The 15761-nt window shown below is 40.1% G+C and overlaps 1 long non-coding RNA gene across 1 annotated transcript; it reads left to right on the top strand.

The window, feature by feature from the left end:
- The first annotated feature begins 5180 nt into the window (after positions 1-5180).
- LOC123996405 lies at positions 5181-9696 on the top strand. Its single transcript, XR_006831978.1, has 4 exons — positions 5181-5287; positions 5936-6129; positions 8010-8129; positions 8653-9696. It is a non-coding gene; the product is annotated as an uncharacterized LOC123996405 (long non-coding RNA).
- The last annotated feature ends 6065 nt before the right edge of the window (positions 9697-15761 follow it).

Here is a 15761-nt window from a genome sequence, read left to right as displayed (position 1 = left end):
CCTGCCATGTCAAAACAACATAGATGATTACTCATGTAAGTAACTTATCGTCGGCGTTCCCCTTTAAGGCAAACAAGAAGTCATGTCCAGTAAATTGACAGACAAGGCTAGTGTAAATAAGTCAGAGTAAACAAAGAATGTGATTTCCCAAAACTCATCCAATGAGTAATGATTGAATAACAATTTGCATTTATGGACCCCAATCCCCACCAATAGGCCCACCAGTACGTGACTATCGGATCAATAATCCCACTGTTCCACAGTAAACGGCAGTTGCATTCGTACAGATAGCCGACAGATACAGTATGCACTTTAACCTCATAGTCATTGTACCACTTCAAATCCAAAGTGCTGGAGTCCAGCCCCAAACAACAAAACATGTGTTACTGTCTCAATACTTTCGGAGCCCACTATTTATCAGATGTTTCTTTGTTTTGGAGCATGGTCACTTTTGAAGTGTTTTTTTTTGTGTCACAGAACCATCTCCATCTTGATTAATTGGTATCAGCATATACAGTGCCTACCAGTAAGATGCCAGTAAATAAGGAGAGATTGCTAGCTAGAAAATTATATTTTCAATAATGCAGAATAAGACACAATAATTTCATGGGAAATGACATGCTATAAATACACACAGATTCTTGGGCCTTTCTTTCTTTCTCTTGAAAACTGTAGCCTATCTGCCATGTAGGCCTACTGTGAGATGTGTAATGTTATTTAATGCTTTACCTGGAACACCACACGGCAGTCCCCACTGGAAAAGAATAAAGCTATGCTATACTATTTTATTCTATTCTATCACAACGTTACGAGCAGAAGTGGAAAAAAGTGTTCAATTGTCATACTTGAGTAAAAGTAAAGATACCTTAATATAAAATGACTCAAGTAAAAGTGAAATTAACCCAGTAAAATACTACTTGAGTAAAAGTCTAAAAGTATCAGATTTTGAATGTACTTCAGTACAGTGGTGGAAAAAGTACTCAATTATCAGACTTGAGTAAAAGTGCAAAGTAAAAGTAAATGCTACACATCAAATTCCTTATATTTAGCAAACCAGACGGCACAATTTCCTTTTTTATGACTTTTTTTTGACAGCCAAGGGCACACTCCAACATTCAGACATCATTTACAAAGGAAGCATTTATGTTTAGTGAGTCCAACAGATCAGAGGCAGTAAGGATGACCAGGGACATTCTCTTGATGAGTGTGCGAATTGGACCTTTTTCCTTTACTTTTAAGCATTCAAAATTGTAACGAGTACTTTTGGGTGTCAGGGAAAACGTATAGAGTAAAAAGTAACACATTTTCTTTAGGAATGTAGTGAAGTAAAAGTAAAAGTAGTCAAAAATATAAATAGTAAAGTAATGTACAGATACTCCCAAAAATGACTTAAGCAGTACTTTAAAGTATTTTTAATTAAGTACTTTACACCACTGATTACGAGGGCTTGGGACTATAAGGTTCTATAAAAAAATGTTGTTATTGACATAGTTCTGTTCAATGCTCTCTACCTGTATAGTACTCTAAATACCCCAATTCATGTTGTTAAGTTCAACAGAATCAGTAGAAAGGCCTCTTTAGTGTCCTAAGTGTATTCATAACTGCGACCTTAATTTCCAACCATCTGTAAGCTGTTAGTGTCTTAACGACCATTCCACAGGTGCATGTTCATTAATTGTTTATGGTTCATTGAACAATCATGGGAAACCATGTTTAAACCCTTTACATTGAGGATCTGTGAAGTTATTTGGATTTTTACAAATTATCTTTGAAAGACAGGGTCCTTAAAAAGGGAAGTTACTTTTTTAGCTGAATTTATATGGGTCTTTCTATAAATAATGGGACCAATGTGAGACTCTGGGATGAGAATAAAAAAATGGTTTGAAACAAAAATTATGTTTATGCCATTCCACATGTGTACTGAGAGGAATATATGCAAATTGGCCCATAACTCCACCTATAAAGCAACATAGATCTAGGGCAAGTGTTCTCTCTTTTTTTTCAGCACTGAGCAAATTTCAGGTCTGCTGAGGGCAAACTTGAACTTTGTGAAAATTCTGTGCAACTTTCAGCATGCGTTTACTGTGGAAATAGCTGTTATATAATTCAGCCTAAAGTAGCAGCCAATGTGTGGTCTTCAATGTAGGCCTACATTCCATGAGACTTTTGAAATAAAAACATGCAGGGCTTGACTTGAACCTGTTTATCCACCTGTCCTTCAGACAAGGAGGTGACTGAAAATGTTGTGTTGTTTGATGCAAGAAACCACTTTACAAAATAAAATGCATTATTATTCCCATATCATTATTACAAAGAATCAGACCAATTATGCTACCTTCTGCCTATTGGCTACTTATTCAAGCCTGTATACCACAGGTTTCCTATGGAAGATTGAAAGTAAAACTTAAAACAAGAGATATTCCCATTCAAGTTAACTTTCTCTGATGAGCAGACTTCCAACCATCTTTGTGGTACCATTTGAAAGTAGAATATATCGTTTTTTAATTGCAGTGGTGGGTATTCATGGAGCCAAGGGAAGTCAGGCTTCCGCAAAACATTAACCAATATTTTTAATTTTTTTAAATTACCTTTTTAACTCTCTGTGTTTCATAATTTCCCTTCAATTCGCAAGAGGCTGAATGTATCTCACCGGAGAAAGCATCCGAGCCAGCGAAGCAGCGTCCCTCTGTATGTATGTGTACCCCATATATCTGACGCTGTCTGGTCAAAAAGAGAATGACATTGTTGCCCCCTGTAGCATTGAATGCAAGGGAAGCCAGTGAGCATTTGGCCTCCCTTGATAAAAAAAGTATAAAATAATAGCCAATCAGCATTGAGCTAAACTGAGTGAGCTCAACAGTGAATGGTCCTCAAAAAAAAGTGTCAAGGGAAGCCAATTTGGACTTGGCTTCACACCAATCACATCACATCGAGAGCTTAATGTAATAATACAGAAAAAATGCACATCTCGTTGTGTTGTTGTCCTCGGGTGGCAAGCTATCTAAACTTGTAAACGTGTCCCTTTCCTAAATTAGCCATGGATGGAGATAGGGATTTGGACTTGTGGTTTTACTTAATTCTCCGTACTGACCAATGATTATAACGGTGATTCTTATCCAACCTTTAAATTCATACAGGGCCTAAGAGGATGAAAGATCAATATGTAGCTAGTTGTAGTAGGCTGATGATAACTAGCTGGCTCATTGTTGCCCATGAAAGGAACTTATGAGCAAGCATTTTAGCCAGGTAGCCTATGACAAAAACTATAAGCGTACTGCATGACAGAGTCATAGACCGTTTGTCAACATGAAAGAGAGGAGGATGACATTGGCGTAGGAAGAGTCAGCGTTTTTTCTACTTGAATGCACGCATGCCTGCTCGCGCACACACACACTCACACAGAAATCAGAACCATGGACAGCCAAATCATATTTAGCTTGCGTTGATTGGTAAATTGTTTTTGGTATCTTTTAGTTGTTACGGTATTAGACTAAGCATAGGTGATTTGATGATGTTGAAATAGTACTGGAATAGTGGAGGCAGCTCCTGTTTTCTTTGCGACTTGCTGTAGGTCATGTATCTCTCTGTGGTTCTAAATCAATAGTTGTTTAGTAGTCCGAAAATGTCGGAAACATTAACTTGCTTGAACATGCTGTAGGTCATGTAGCTGTTTGTTACATGCAATATGGTTTGTGGATTTCACCGGACAGAGGTTGCTGTCTTGTTTTGTGATGAAACAAAGGTGTGCCACTGTGTCTTCTTATTGTCTCGGCCTTAGGCTGTCACGCCCTGACCTTAGAGATCCTTTAAATTATCTATTTGGTAGGTCAGGGTGTGACTAGGGTGGGAAATCTATGTTTATATTTCTTTGTTGGCCGAGTATGGTTCCCAATCAGTGGCAGCTGTCTATCGTTGTCTCTATTTTGGGGATCAAACTTTGGCAGCCCTTTTTCCCACCTTCTGTTGTGTGATCTTGTCTTTTTGTGCTGTATGTGTTGCACTCCTAGCTTTGCGTTCGTTGAGTTGTTTGTTGTTTTTTGGTGGAACATTTATATTAAAGAAAATCTACGCCTACCACGCTGCACCTTGGTCTTCATTTAACGACAGACGTAACATAGGCCTATCTATCACGGTCGCAAGGCATATGAACTAACAGGTCATAGGGAAAACAACAACATTATCACAACACATGTAATATGGCTTTTAGGGGGGTTGGCTTCCCCAGGGTATTTTTTTTTTAAATGAGAAAATAGTTTGACAACCTTGTTTGTAAGCTTTTAAATGATATCAATCTCAACTGTTAATATTTTCCAGAGATGAAGACATGGATATCTCATGGTATGGTGGGGTATGCAAAATAGGGTATCTTGAGTACCTTTATCTCTTGAATATTTTTGCATTCAGGTCCAAAAAGTCCCTTTCTGAGCGCTTCAACAATGGGCAAATATGTATGGAAGGTTTTGTTCCAATCAAAAGGGAAGCTGTCAAAATGTGATTGCATTCAAATGGATTTACCCATCAGCCAGGCTAACATTCCACTGTAGTGCATTTAGTACAGTACTGTTCCTAACATTTCCTTTCACAGTGGTTGCGGTACAAACGTTTTGTATGTTAACATTGTGCATTCAGCACACACTCTACATTCCATGATGTCTGTGATTGCATTTCTATTTATACTTCCATAGAAAACTGAAGTACGTAATCAATAATGTCCTTTAGTTTTCCAAATTGCTGTTACACTGTCTATACTTTATTTACCATTCAATCCATGGCCATTTCTGGATGTTCTACTCTGGTTTTGTTAAATTCACTCTTATACAAATTACATACAAAATGCCAGAGTCCCACTAAAAACATGCAAGATTTTTCAAAGGATGTTGCATAATTTGGAGGGACAATCCATTTCCCTCAACTTCTTAAAAGTGATATCTGGCTCAGATTAGGAACAACTAACAGATTAGCTGATTTGTGGAAGTTGAATAATTCATGGGTTTTATTTACCCTGAATGCCCTCTTTCTAGTGATATGCAGAGGGTGTCATGATCTCAGTTGTATAATTGAAGAGCGTAGCAGCCTCCATGTCAGTGTCCAGTTGGATGCTTCTACACCTGCATTGCTTGCTGTTTGCGGTTTTAGGCTGGGTTTCTGTACAGCACTTTGAGATATCAGCTGATGTTAGAGGGGCTTTATAAATCAATTGGATTTGATGCGGAACCCACTGACAATCGTCTGTAGCTAACTGTTCTGCTCATGATCCAAGTTACCTTTCCATTCGTTCCAAGCCAGCGTAAGATGAAAACTCAATCGTCTCTCCCGCAATCTCTACACACTCACTCTCACTTTACAGACTCATCTGCACTGTATTACAGACAGTAACATAGTGACCGTACCTGACTTTGTATAGATGGGTTAGCTGACAATGTCACAAAAAAACCATGTGCATGCTTCAATGGGGCAGAAGTCTGTAAATTGTTGTGATTCTGGATGGCCAAATAGCTAGTAACAATGACAAGAAACTGCCATGCGGGAAATCACAAGTGTCTCGTTTCAGCTACTATAGTTTCATCTTGTTCTTGACACTGTCTTGTTTTGAGGTGTTTGATTTAATGTCAGTCCTAATATGGCTCAAATTCGCTAGCTAGCTAACCAACAACTTTAACAATGCATTTGAGAGACAAACAAGTGCTCATTGTGCAAATGTATTGTTTTTTTTTTTGCAAACATTGGAGTCAAAATATCGTTTACATGTAGTCAACATTTCAAAACCAACCTTGTCGGTTTTGTTGCTAAACAACCAACCCTTCTATAGATTGTTCTGTTGTCAGTCTATATCTGCAAGGATATAAATTAGGTTATTTAATGGGGATGTATGTTTGTGGCATATAGTCGGTTTAATTGGTCAGTTCCTCACACTGATCTATCAATTGTCTCATAGGTACCTGGCGGTGGTGCACCCGTTCCGTCTGATGACCTCCGAACCCTCTCTAAGACCATCTGGATCAACCTGTTTGTGTGGGTGGTGTCATTTGTCATGGTCCTTCCTGCCTGGGTCCACTCCAAAGTAATTCTCTTCCCTGACGGACTGGAGAGCTGCTCCATGAACCTGGTCAAACCTGAAGAGGTGCTCTGGTAAGGTCACAACCCTGACATAACATCAAATCAACATTTAATTTCGGTGGATATTGAATTGACTTGAATAACATGATTTCAACATTAAATCATTGTTGTTGGTTTGCTCTTGAAATAAATGTTCAATACTGAAAGAAATATGAAATCTGATGTTAATAGAACTTGGAGTTAATGTATATATGTCTGGTGGGGTCAGATGAGTCATGCTGGTCTCTATATCATGATCTACTCCAATGCCATATTCAACCCCACTCCCCCCAACTAGCTTTATAAATAGGAATGCAATCACAGACTATGGGCTACATCAGGTCAGCCATTGAAGTCCAAACACTTTCCATAATAATGAGAAGACTAACCATACACATGTTATTGGCTGGGGAAATTACTGGACTCCTGCATAAACTGTTCATAGAAATCCAAATGTCAATTAAATTGGTAAAGAGGCCTTTTAGGCTATCAGGCAGAAAAACCATCGGCAGAACCTGTTCTCGGAAGAAGAGTTGCTTTCGAGCATAGTATTAATCAGTGGTAGACAAATGAACACCTACTACTTGAGTGCTTCGCTACGCAGACCCTTCATTGTAATTACTGTAATCCTGGGGACACTTAACAGTGTGAAAATGTGTTTAGCTACAGTTCCTACATTCTATCTAATGATCAAATGTATTCATAGCAGTGGGACATCCCACTGGGCACAGACATCAGTTCAATGTCTAGTTTTTATTGGCATTTGGTTGAGTCAACTAAAGTGAAATCAATGAAAAATGTAACCATGTCATTAGATTTAGGTTAAAAGTTGGGTGAAAAAAAAGGTAAAATGCCCTTACTTTCTGCAAATCCAATTAGTTTTCCACGTTGATTCAACTTATTTTGGGGGTTGAAATTCTATGGAAACAACATTGATTCAAACCGTTTTTGCCTCGTGGGATGGTACTGTAGCTACTGCAAGCTGATACACATGTTTTCTCTCTCTCTGTATCTGTATCCTTATCTCTCTCTCTCTCTCTCTCTCTGTATCTGTATCCTTATCTCTCTCTCTCTCTCTCTCTGTATCTGTATCCTTATCTCTCTCTCTCTCTCTCTCTCTCTGTATCTGTATCCTTATCTCTCTCTCTCTCTCTCTCTCTCTGTATCTGTATCCTTATCTCTCTCTCTCTCTCTCTCTCTGTATCTGTATCCTTATCTCTCTCTCTCTCTCTCTCTCTGTATCTGTATCCTTATCTCTCTCTCTCTCTCTCTCTGTATCTGTATCCTTATCTCTCTCTCTCTCTCTCTCTCTGTATCTGTATCCTTATCTCTCTCTCTCTCTCTCTCTCTGTATCTGTATCCTTATCTCTCTCTCTCTCTCTCTCTCTGTATCTGTATCCTTATCTCTCTCTCTCTCTCTCTCTCTCTGTATCTGTATCCTTATCTCTCTCTCTCTCTCCATCTCTCTATCTCTCTCTCTCTCTCTCTCTCTCTCTGTATCTGTATCCTTATCTCTCTCTCTCTCTCTCTCTCTGTATCTGTATCCTTATCTCTCTCTCTCTCTCTCTCTCTGTATCTGTATCCTTATCTCTCTCTCTCTCTCTCTCTGTATCTGTATCCTTATCTCTCTCTCTCTCTCTCTCTCTGTATCTGTATCCTTATCTCTCTCTCTCTCTCTCTCCATCTCTCTCTCTCTCCCCCCTCTCTCTCTCTCTCCATCTCTCTCTCTCCCCTTCTCTCTCTCTCTCTCCCCTCTCTCTCTCTCTCTCTCTCTCTCTCTCTCTCTCTCTCTCTCTCTCTCTCTCTCTCTCTCTCTCTCTCTCTCTCTCTCTCTCTCTCTCTCTCTCTCTCTCTCTCTCTCTCTCTCTCTCTCTCTCTCTCTCTCTCTCTCTCTCTCTCTCTCTCTCCCCCAGGTACACCCTCTATCAGACCCTCACATCTTTCTTTCTGCCCTTGCCCCTTATCCTCACCTGTTACATGCTGATCCTGTGCTATACCTGGAGGATGTCCCTGAAGAACAAGAGAGAACGGTGGTGAGTCATGCCCGCTGGCAGCTGCCCAGCGGGCACACATGGGCGTGCATAGAGCAGGCCTGAATAACGTCATACCCTGGGCAGGGCGTGATCATATGGTATCTTTAGTGGCAGAGAGCGTGGTCAAATGGAGTCGTGGTCATCAACCGTGGCAGAGGCTCATAGTTACTTATATACACACAGAGGTACTAGATACAGTAAATGTGAGGCACTGGAAATAGAGATGCCCACAAGTATGAAATTACAGGTTTTGGTGGGTGTTCTAAAAATTTTAAAAAGACATTAAAACAGTTCTGTGCTGAAGAAATCTAACGGAACCATGACCTCCACTCAGTAATCTAATCATTAGCCATCTATTTCTCTGTGGGTAGAAATTGAGCCTGAAGACAAGGTTAACCACTCAGTAAACCAAAATGATAGTGGGTATGACTTATCTAATGCAGGAAGGAACTTCTTGATTCATGCTTCTATGCTGGTCATTATTGTCACTAACCCCTGCCCCTGGTTCCTCTCCCCTCCGCAGCTTCAGTGCTAACAACCAGTCCCGGGACCGAGCCATCTGGTCAACTTAACACTGCGGCGGCCCACGCTGGCCTACTCCACCTGATACCTGTCAGTGTGCCTCAGCTACGCCGCCAGCAGCATTAACCCTTTCATCTACATCCTGATCAGCGGACACTTCCGTCGCAGCCTCACTTACCGCAAGCCGACCAGCAGGCCTAATGTTGAGAGGGAGCCTTGTGGGCCCCAGGTCCGTACACCACATTCCAGCTTCTGACAATCCTGTCCTCAAAGCAGGCACACACACATACACACGCACACACATGGATGCATGCACGCATACAAGCGCATCCCCACATGCGTTCGCACCCACACACACACACACACATAAACACACACCACCACCATTACGGCCTATCCCCAGCACACTGCCTGGGGCATTACCTATGGCAGGAGAATTACCTTTTGGTCAAGGAGTGCTTTAATTTACATTGTGGATTGACTGATCCTCAACAGGATCAGAGTGTTATCATTTATTTTCTACTATGGTTTTCAAATGGACTGTACGGTAAAATACTGTAGTTATTACATTGTAAAGTAATTATGTTCACATGAGTAGTTCCTGCTGTTAAAGAAAAGACATATATTGTTAATGGATCAGCCTCATGGGTGGTTAGCATAACACGCTAGGGGTTATTGCCTGTTAGGATATTTTTGTGTTGCCATCTTGTAAAGATACTGTACCTGTGTTCAGAATATGGCTCAAACTTATCATGGTGGCAAGGCTCCATCCAGAGGTAGATTGGGATATTGCAAGGATTGATCCACTATCATTTTGGATTCACCTGAATGTGGCTGATATTACTTTCACTGTGTATTTTAATGTATAGCTAAAAAAATAAGAAAAAAAACACATTTGAGGTGTTTTCCATTAGCACATAGTTTGGCATTTGTTTTCAACCTAAAGTTAGTGTTGCTATATCATTAATTGGTGCATTGATTGTGATGTGTGGGACTTTGAACACACAGAAACATATGTTCTACTGAACTGTATCTACTGCTAACAGTGCTGAGACTTCTGAGTGAATAAACATTTATTACAGATAGACTGAATGCTAAGAACTAGACTGGAATCATTGGGATCGGTCCAGGGTGTTTTGGTATTGTCTGGTGTTAACTGGGCTGGACTGGGAACTGGCCCCAGGATGTAACGGTGTTACCAGTCAACAGACTGACCACTGGCCGCAGACACACAGATAGACAGTACCACCAGGGGCACCTAATCAAGCCACTCATCCTTACCCTCACCCAGCCTGTGATCAATAAAAAGCCTATAGCAAACCAGATCAGACAGATAGGCGCAGCGTCACACCCCCAGCAAGGCTAAGGGGAGACTAAAGTGCAACCCCTGCTCTCTCTCTCTCTCTCTCTCTCTCTCTCTCTCTCTCCATGGTAATCTCTCTGTTTTTACTTCAAAATTGCCTCAGGCATAGAGTGCTTTGACATATTGATCAATATGTCTCAATGTCAACATACTCCTGTTGTCACCATGGTTTCCAATTAGTCTCTTATTGGATTGGTTGTGCTCAACATACTAAATTCCATTGTGTTATTGGTCGACCATGGATTAATTTGTATGTTATCAGTACCAGTGTACCTCATTTATTAACATAAACTCTCCGCTCACACCTCCTCCAATAACATCAAATGATTAAATCGACTAATATACCAATGTGACATCATTATATTTTCTTCCTGCTCTCTCTCTCTATACTCCAACTGTTACTTCAAAATATGTCCTTCCCATACTGCTGCCTATTTAAATCCTCCAACTCTTTGTACACCTCAACCCGCTTCTTTCCCCTCTATGCCTCAACCCCATTACCTTTTCTCCATCTCTCCCTATACACCTTGCTCTCTGCACTTAGCCTAGGCACCATGCTGGTCAAATTGAGCGTATCTGTGATTTAAAAGGGTGCTAGTCCACAAAGTGGATGACAACATATAAAAGAGATGACACACTCCAGATAATTATTTCAGTTATGTCTCGTTTTATTTTCTACTTTCTTTTGGAAATGACATGTCACCTTGCTGGTTCCAGTCAGTCTGCCAGTCTGGGGGAGACAGACAGACAGCTGTAACCGGACTTTGTTTGACCTTGTTTTCCCCATCATATGACACCAGGACCTTGTCAGTAGCACTGGCATCCCCGAGGCCTTGCAGCCTAGCGTCTGTCTGTCCCAAGACTGTCTGCCGTAGGGAACCCAGACACCCTCTCCTCTCCTCTAACCCATCCCACCCTGCTCACCCTGTCCCTGTCTAGTGTATGTCTGCCCCCACCATCCAAAAGGTAGCACAGATAATCATGCATTCATGTAACTATTCATGTATCTGAATAGAATAGAACACACATTGAGAGGCACAGGGTCAGCCACAGAGCAGCACAACTGAATGTAGAGTTGGAGCTCTTTCACTTGGTTTAGAGTCTGGACTTCATTGTTTAAAGCCGTTATTGTTTTCTTGGTAAGACTTTTGAAAAAGTGTAATTACAGTTTGTAAATAGAAAATATGCTGTCTTATTTTTTAGATATATATAATGTATCAATAATATGTGACCTTGGTGTTTGTATTTTAGTGAGAGAGAAACCGAAAAATAGAAAGAGAAAGACAGAATCCCTATTAAAACTATTTTATTTTAGCATTATTATAAACAGCAGAGGGCACCCTTTTCCAATGTTCCTCAAAACTGCAGTGTTTCCCAACTGTTGGGGAGGTCACAACTGGTTTGACTTGTTCTGTCTACTTGCCTCACAAGGCATCAAAATGTCAGTAAGTTACATATTTTTTTGTACAGTAAACCATACATTTAATCAGAATTTGATTACTTATTTAATTCTTCCCCGCACATCTTAAAACAAAGACCAGGGGATTAGACATAATAATAATAATAATATAAAGCAAAGACTTACAGTCATGTGTGCATACATTCTACGTATGGGTGGTCCCGGGGATCGAACCCACTACCCTAATGCAATTAAATAAAGACACTGACTTGAATCAGTCAAATGAGAATGGTACAATGACAACATGAAATAGAGCAAATTGAGTTGAAGTGAATGTTAAGGTTCTCTATAGATAAAACACAGTGGTGTCAGTTGTCACTTGTTTTGATGTCACAGACCACCTCACTGACCACCTACAGCATGGATAGGCAACCCAGATGTTGTTCCAACTATGTACCACACCTGACCAACGTGTATATAGCCAAGTTATCGTTACTCATTGTGTATTTATTCCATGTGTTATTTCTCTTTTTCTCTGCATTATTGGGAGGGGCCCGTAAACATTTCACTGTTAGTCTACACCAGTTGTTTACGAAGCATGTGACAAATAACATTTGATTTTGATTGGATCAGTTCATCGATTGCCTAAATTCAACACACCTGGTCTTCCAGGTCAGTTAAATCAAAAACATGAAGTCCCTTCCCCCTGACCTACAGCTGAGTGGTACTGTGACCAGTGACAAGGTAAAAATCTGTTGTTCTGAACAACATCGTTCCTAGGCTGTCATTGAAAATTATAGTTCTTAACTGACTTGTTAAATAACAACAACTATATATATTGATGCCACATATGCCAATGGAGCATTGTCAAGCTCTGACCACTGCCCTAGCCTATGGTCCTGAATGGTGTGATGCGGATGTCAAGACCACTGCCTTACATTGCTACTGTACCCTGAAAATGCTCCAGATGAAGCCCTGGAGATACGGTATAATACATGTTCCATTCAATGATGTGGCTGAAATCATGGCCACTAGAGTAGACCATTTGCTTTACGGGGCTGATTTGATCCACCTCCTACTGACCTTACCACTGATCTGCAGTGCTGGGGTCTCAACTTACTATTGAGAGTAAGAATAGTAGAATACACTAGAGGCAATTTAGAAATTTCGTTATGCAGCCTTTGGCAGTTTTTTTTTCTTATGTCAGTCACTCAAGCAAAGTCAGCTAAGAATTTTTAGTTTGGTAGTTAGTTAAACCAGTTATCTAAACTTGTAGAAATGATGGCCGAATACTTAATGAGCACTCAGGGCACTTGCCCAGGACCCTGACCCCCAGGGGGCCCACATTGATTGTGTTAGTCACTCATATCATATTAACAATAGCATAAGTCATGGCAAAATGTGTAGAATTGCAGGAAATTAGCTTTAACACATTTTTAAAGAGCAACTGCCCCTAAAAATTAACTGCTTGTTTAAAATGGCATATGTGGCATCAATATATGTGTTTTGATATTATTTACCTTGGCAAGTCAGTTAAGAACTAATTCTAATTGTCAATGACAGCCTAGGAACAGTGGGTTAACTGCCTTGTTCAGAACAGATTTTTACCTTATCAGCTCAGAGGTTTTTATCTTGCAACCTTTCGGTTACAGGTCCAACACTCTATCCACTAGGCTACCTGCCACCTCAATATGAGTTGGAAACATTTATTAGTCAGAAACATTTACTGACTACAAAGTGTAAAACAGGATCATTTTGGTCATAAAGTCGATCTCGTCCAAAACTGAGATCTGGAGATGCTAGGAAAAAAGTGTATGTCACAGGGGTTGGGTTTATTTTAATCCTGCCCACATGCCCACAGCTGGCATCACCCGATTTATCATTAATTATAATGTCCATGGTCAATTTGGTTTGACATTCGATATCTATATGGGTTTAGTTAGGGACCATCAGTAAATTACACAATGGTCACTGAACAATATTTTTAAAAGTCAACAGCTACAAATTTCAATGACTTAAAAACCTCAAACCAACTTTAAAATGTAGAAATTCATATACAAATATTGAGCACATTTAATGAGACATAGAAAATGTATACAACATTGAAAATATTGCCCTATTAACACTGTCATTTATTAACAGTCCCTAACTATCCCCCGAGATAGGGTATCCAAAGTTAAACCAATTTTTCCATGGTCACACACCAGTCAGCTGAAGCTAAAAAAAAGATTGGCTAAATTATTTAGCTAACTCTTCCCACCTGCAAACGCACACATTAAACTACACCCAGAAACCAACTCAGGTTTGAATTGAGTCATGGCCACTAGAATTTCTGAACCAAATCGGAGAGGAAGAGGAGAAGCGAGAGGATTTACTCTGCCCTATGAGATTAGTCTTTTTTTGTATGCAGATCTAGGAAAGTGTCGAATTACGCGAGGCGCATTTAATTGAAGTTTCGTAATGTTTAAGCTTTTACAAATGTACTGATAAGGCTTTAAGTGGATGAACTTTGAGAAAAACGACTTACGTGTTTGAACAAAAGGAACAACTATCTGCCCTCTCATTGGCTAGAATGGCCCCACCTGATCTCGTCTGCCTTCAATAATTGAAGTCATGAATTTCCATCGTTAAAGCCGTCAACTCGGCTCATCTTGTCAATATAATAGATAATCTTTGGCCAAATCAAGAAGTGTTGTCGACTTATTTTTCATCACATTCGGGTAACTGGTGGACTACCTCACTTCCCAGACACAAACGTGACAAACTACAAGTCCTTAAGAGAGAAAATGGCACGCATAAAACCCCTGACTGTTTTGCGATTCACTTGACTGATTATGTGAATAATATATCAAGACATCTCGGATCTCCAGATAGCTCATGCGTACCGCGCTTCGCACAGGTTTTCGCCTGTGAGGCAATGGTGGGCACAGGTTTCCGACAGCCTGTTGTTTCTGGCGGGTGCCACGCGCAGATAGCAAGCAAATCCTAAAGACTTGACAACTTTTACATAATTAGACGAGGCGTCTCGCCCCCATAATGACTTTACTCCGAATTGAATATGACAAGTGTGATCACGACTAAAAGTCGCGTTTAATAATTTGTGTTTCAATTTAAAGGAGACAGTCTTGCCCGAAGCCCCCACTGAAAACCTTCCAGTCCTTTTTGTGGCAAAAAAAAATGGTTGTTAATGGTTTTGACCTTATCCGACATGGTAGGACCAGCATACTTTGAGTTTAACTCAGCAAGTGTTAGACCTAGGCTACTGTAGCGAAATATAGCCTGCTGCATCACACTATTAGTAGGGTGTCCACCCGACCTTGAGGCAAAAAGCTACATTAGCATGATAGGAGCTGAATTAAATGTAAAAGGCTTTTAAAATAAGACGCTTGGTTAAACTCTTAATTTAAAAAACAGATATCGCATTCATTTGAAAAGCGTATAGGCTACTACAATATGAAAATACATGTCTCAATCGAGATTTATATTCTGTTTTAAAATAGGCCTAATTTAAAATTCTATAGCACTTTTCATAAATCTCAAAGCCCTTCATAACAAAAAAAAGGAACAAATAAGCAATATATGAAGACCGATCAATCAATAGTGGCGATTCTTTGAACGCTGCATCCTCAGCGGATTGAGAATCTTGCCGATTTGAAAATATGACGAGTTCAACAGGAAAGTGAGCCTCTCAGGTAGCCTTCGTTCTTCTTCAGCAGCCTGCCTAGCTGAGGCGATGCTGTGCAATTTTCCTTATTTTTGATCACTTTTTTACCTGGCCTCCGACTTTCCCACAATGCTCTGGGAATATGGTGCAGGATACCCAGCTAGCCATCACGTTCTGAGAACGATGTGTTTCGTAGGTGGGAATTTCAGTACTTCAGCATAACATTTCCTACAGGGTTTATCGTGGTTCTATTTAATGTACTTTTTCTCAAAATTCCCATGTTCTTCTGTGGGAAATTCAGTACTTCAGCATAATGTTTTCATCAGGCTTCCACATGGTTCTATTTAAAGTCACGTTCTCAGAACATTAACACTTTCCTTAAAAACCACAACTTCACATTCACAGAATGTTATTGAAACATATACATTCCATTCTCAGCGTCAACAATCCTCTATCCTCTACCTTGTTAAGTGTGCTCAGGTGTGTTGGCTGCGCCGACTAACTCACCACACCTGATCTTAACGAGTGCTTGTTTCCTTTGAAATGTGGTCTGTATGAATAGACTAAAATGAACAGCATTGTACGAGGTAAAAAATATGGCATTCAAGCTTCATCCTGGTGAGGCATTGGACTAATTCCATGGATAGAGATCAGAAGATCGTAGGTTCAAAACTGTGCCATAAA

Source organism: Oncorhynchus gorbuscha, linkage group LG15, assembly GCF_021184085.1.
Source record: "Oncorhynchus gorbuscha isolate QuinsamMale2020 ecotype Even-year linkage group LG15, OgorEven_v1.0, whole genome shotgun sequence".
Classification (NCBI taxonomy): domain Eukaryota; kingdom Metazoa; phylum Chordata; class Actinopteri; order Salmoniformes; family Salmonidae; genus Oncorhynchus; species Oncorhynchus gorbuscha.
Note: the sequence above shows the minus strand (reverse complement) of the source record. Positions and strands in the feature narration are given on the sequence as shown.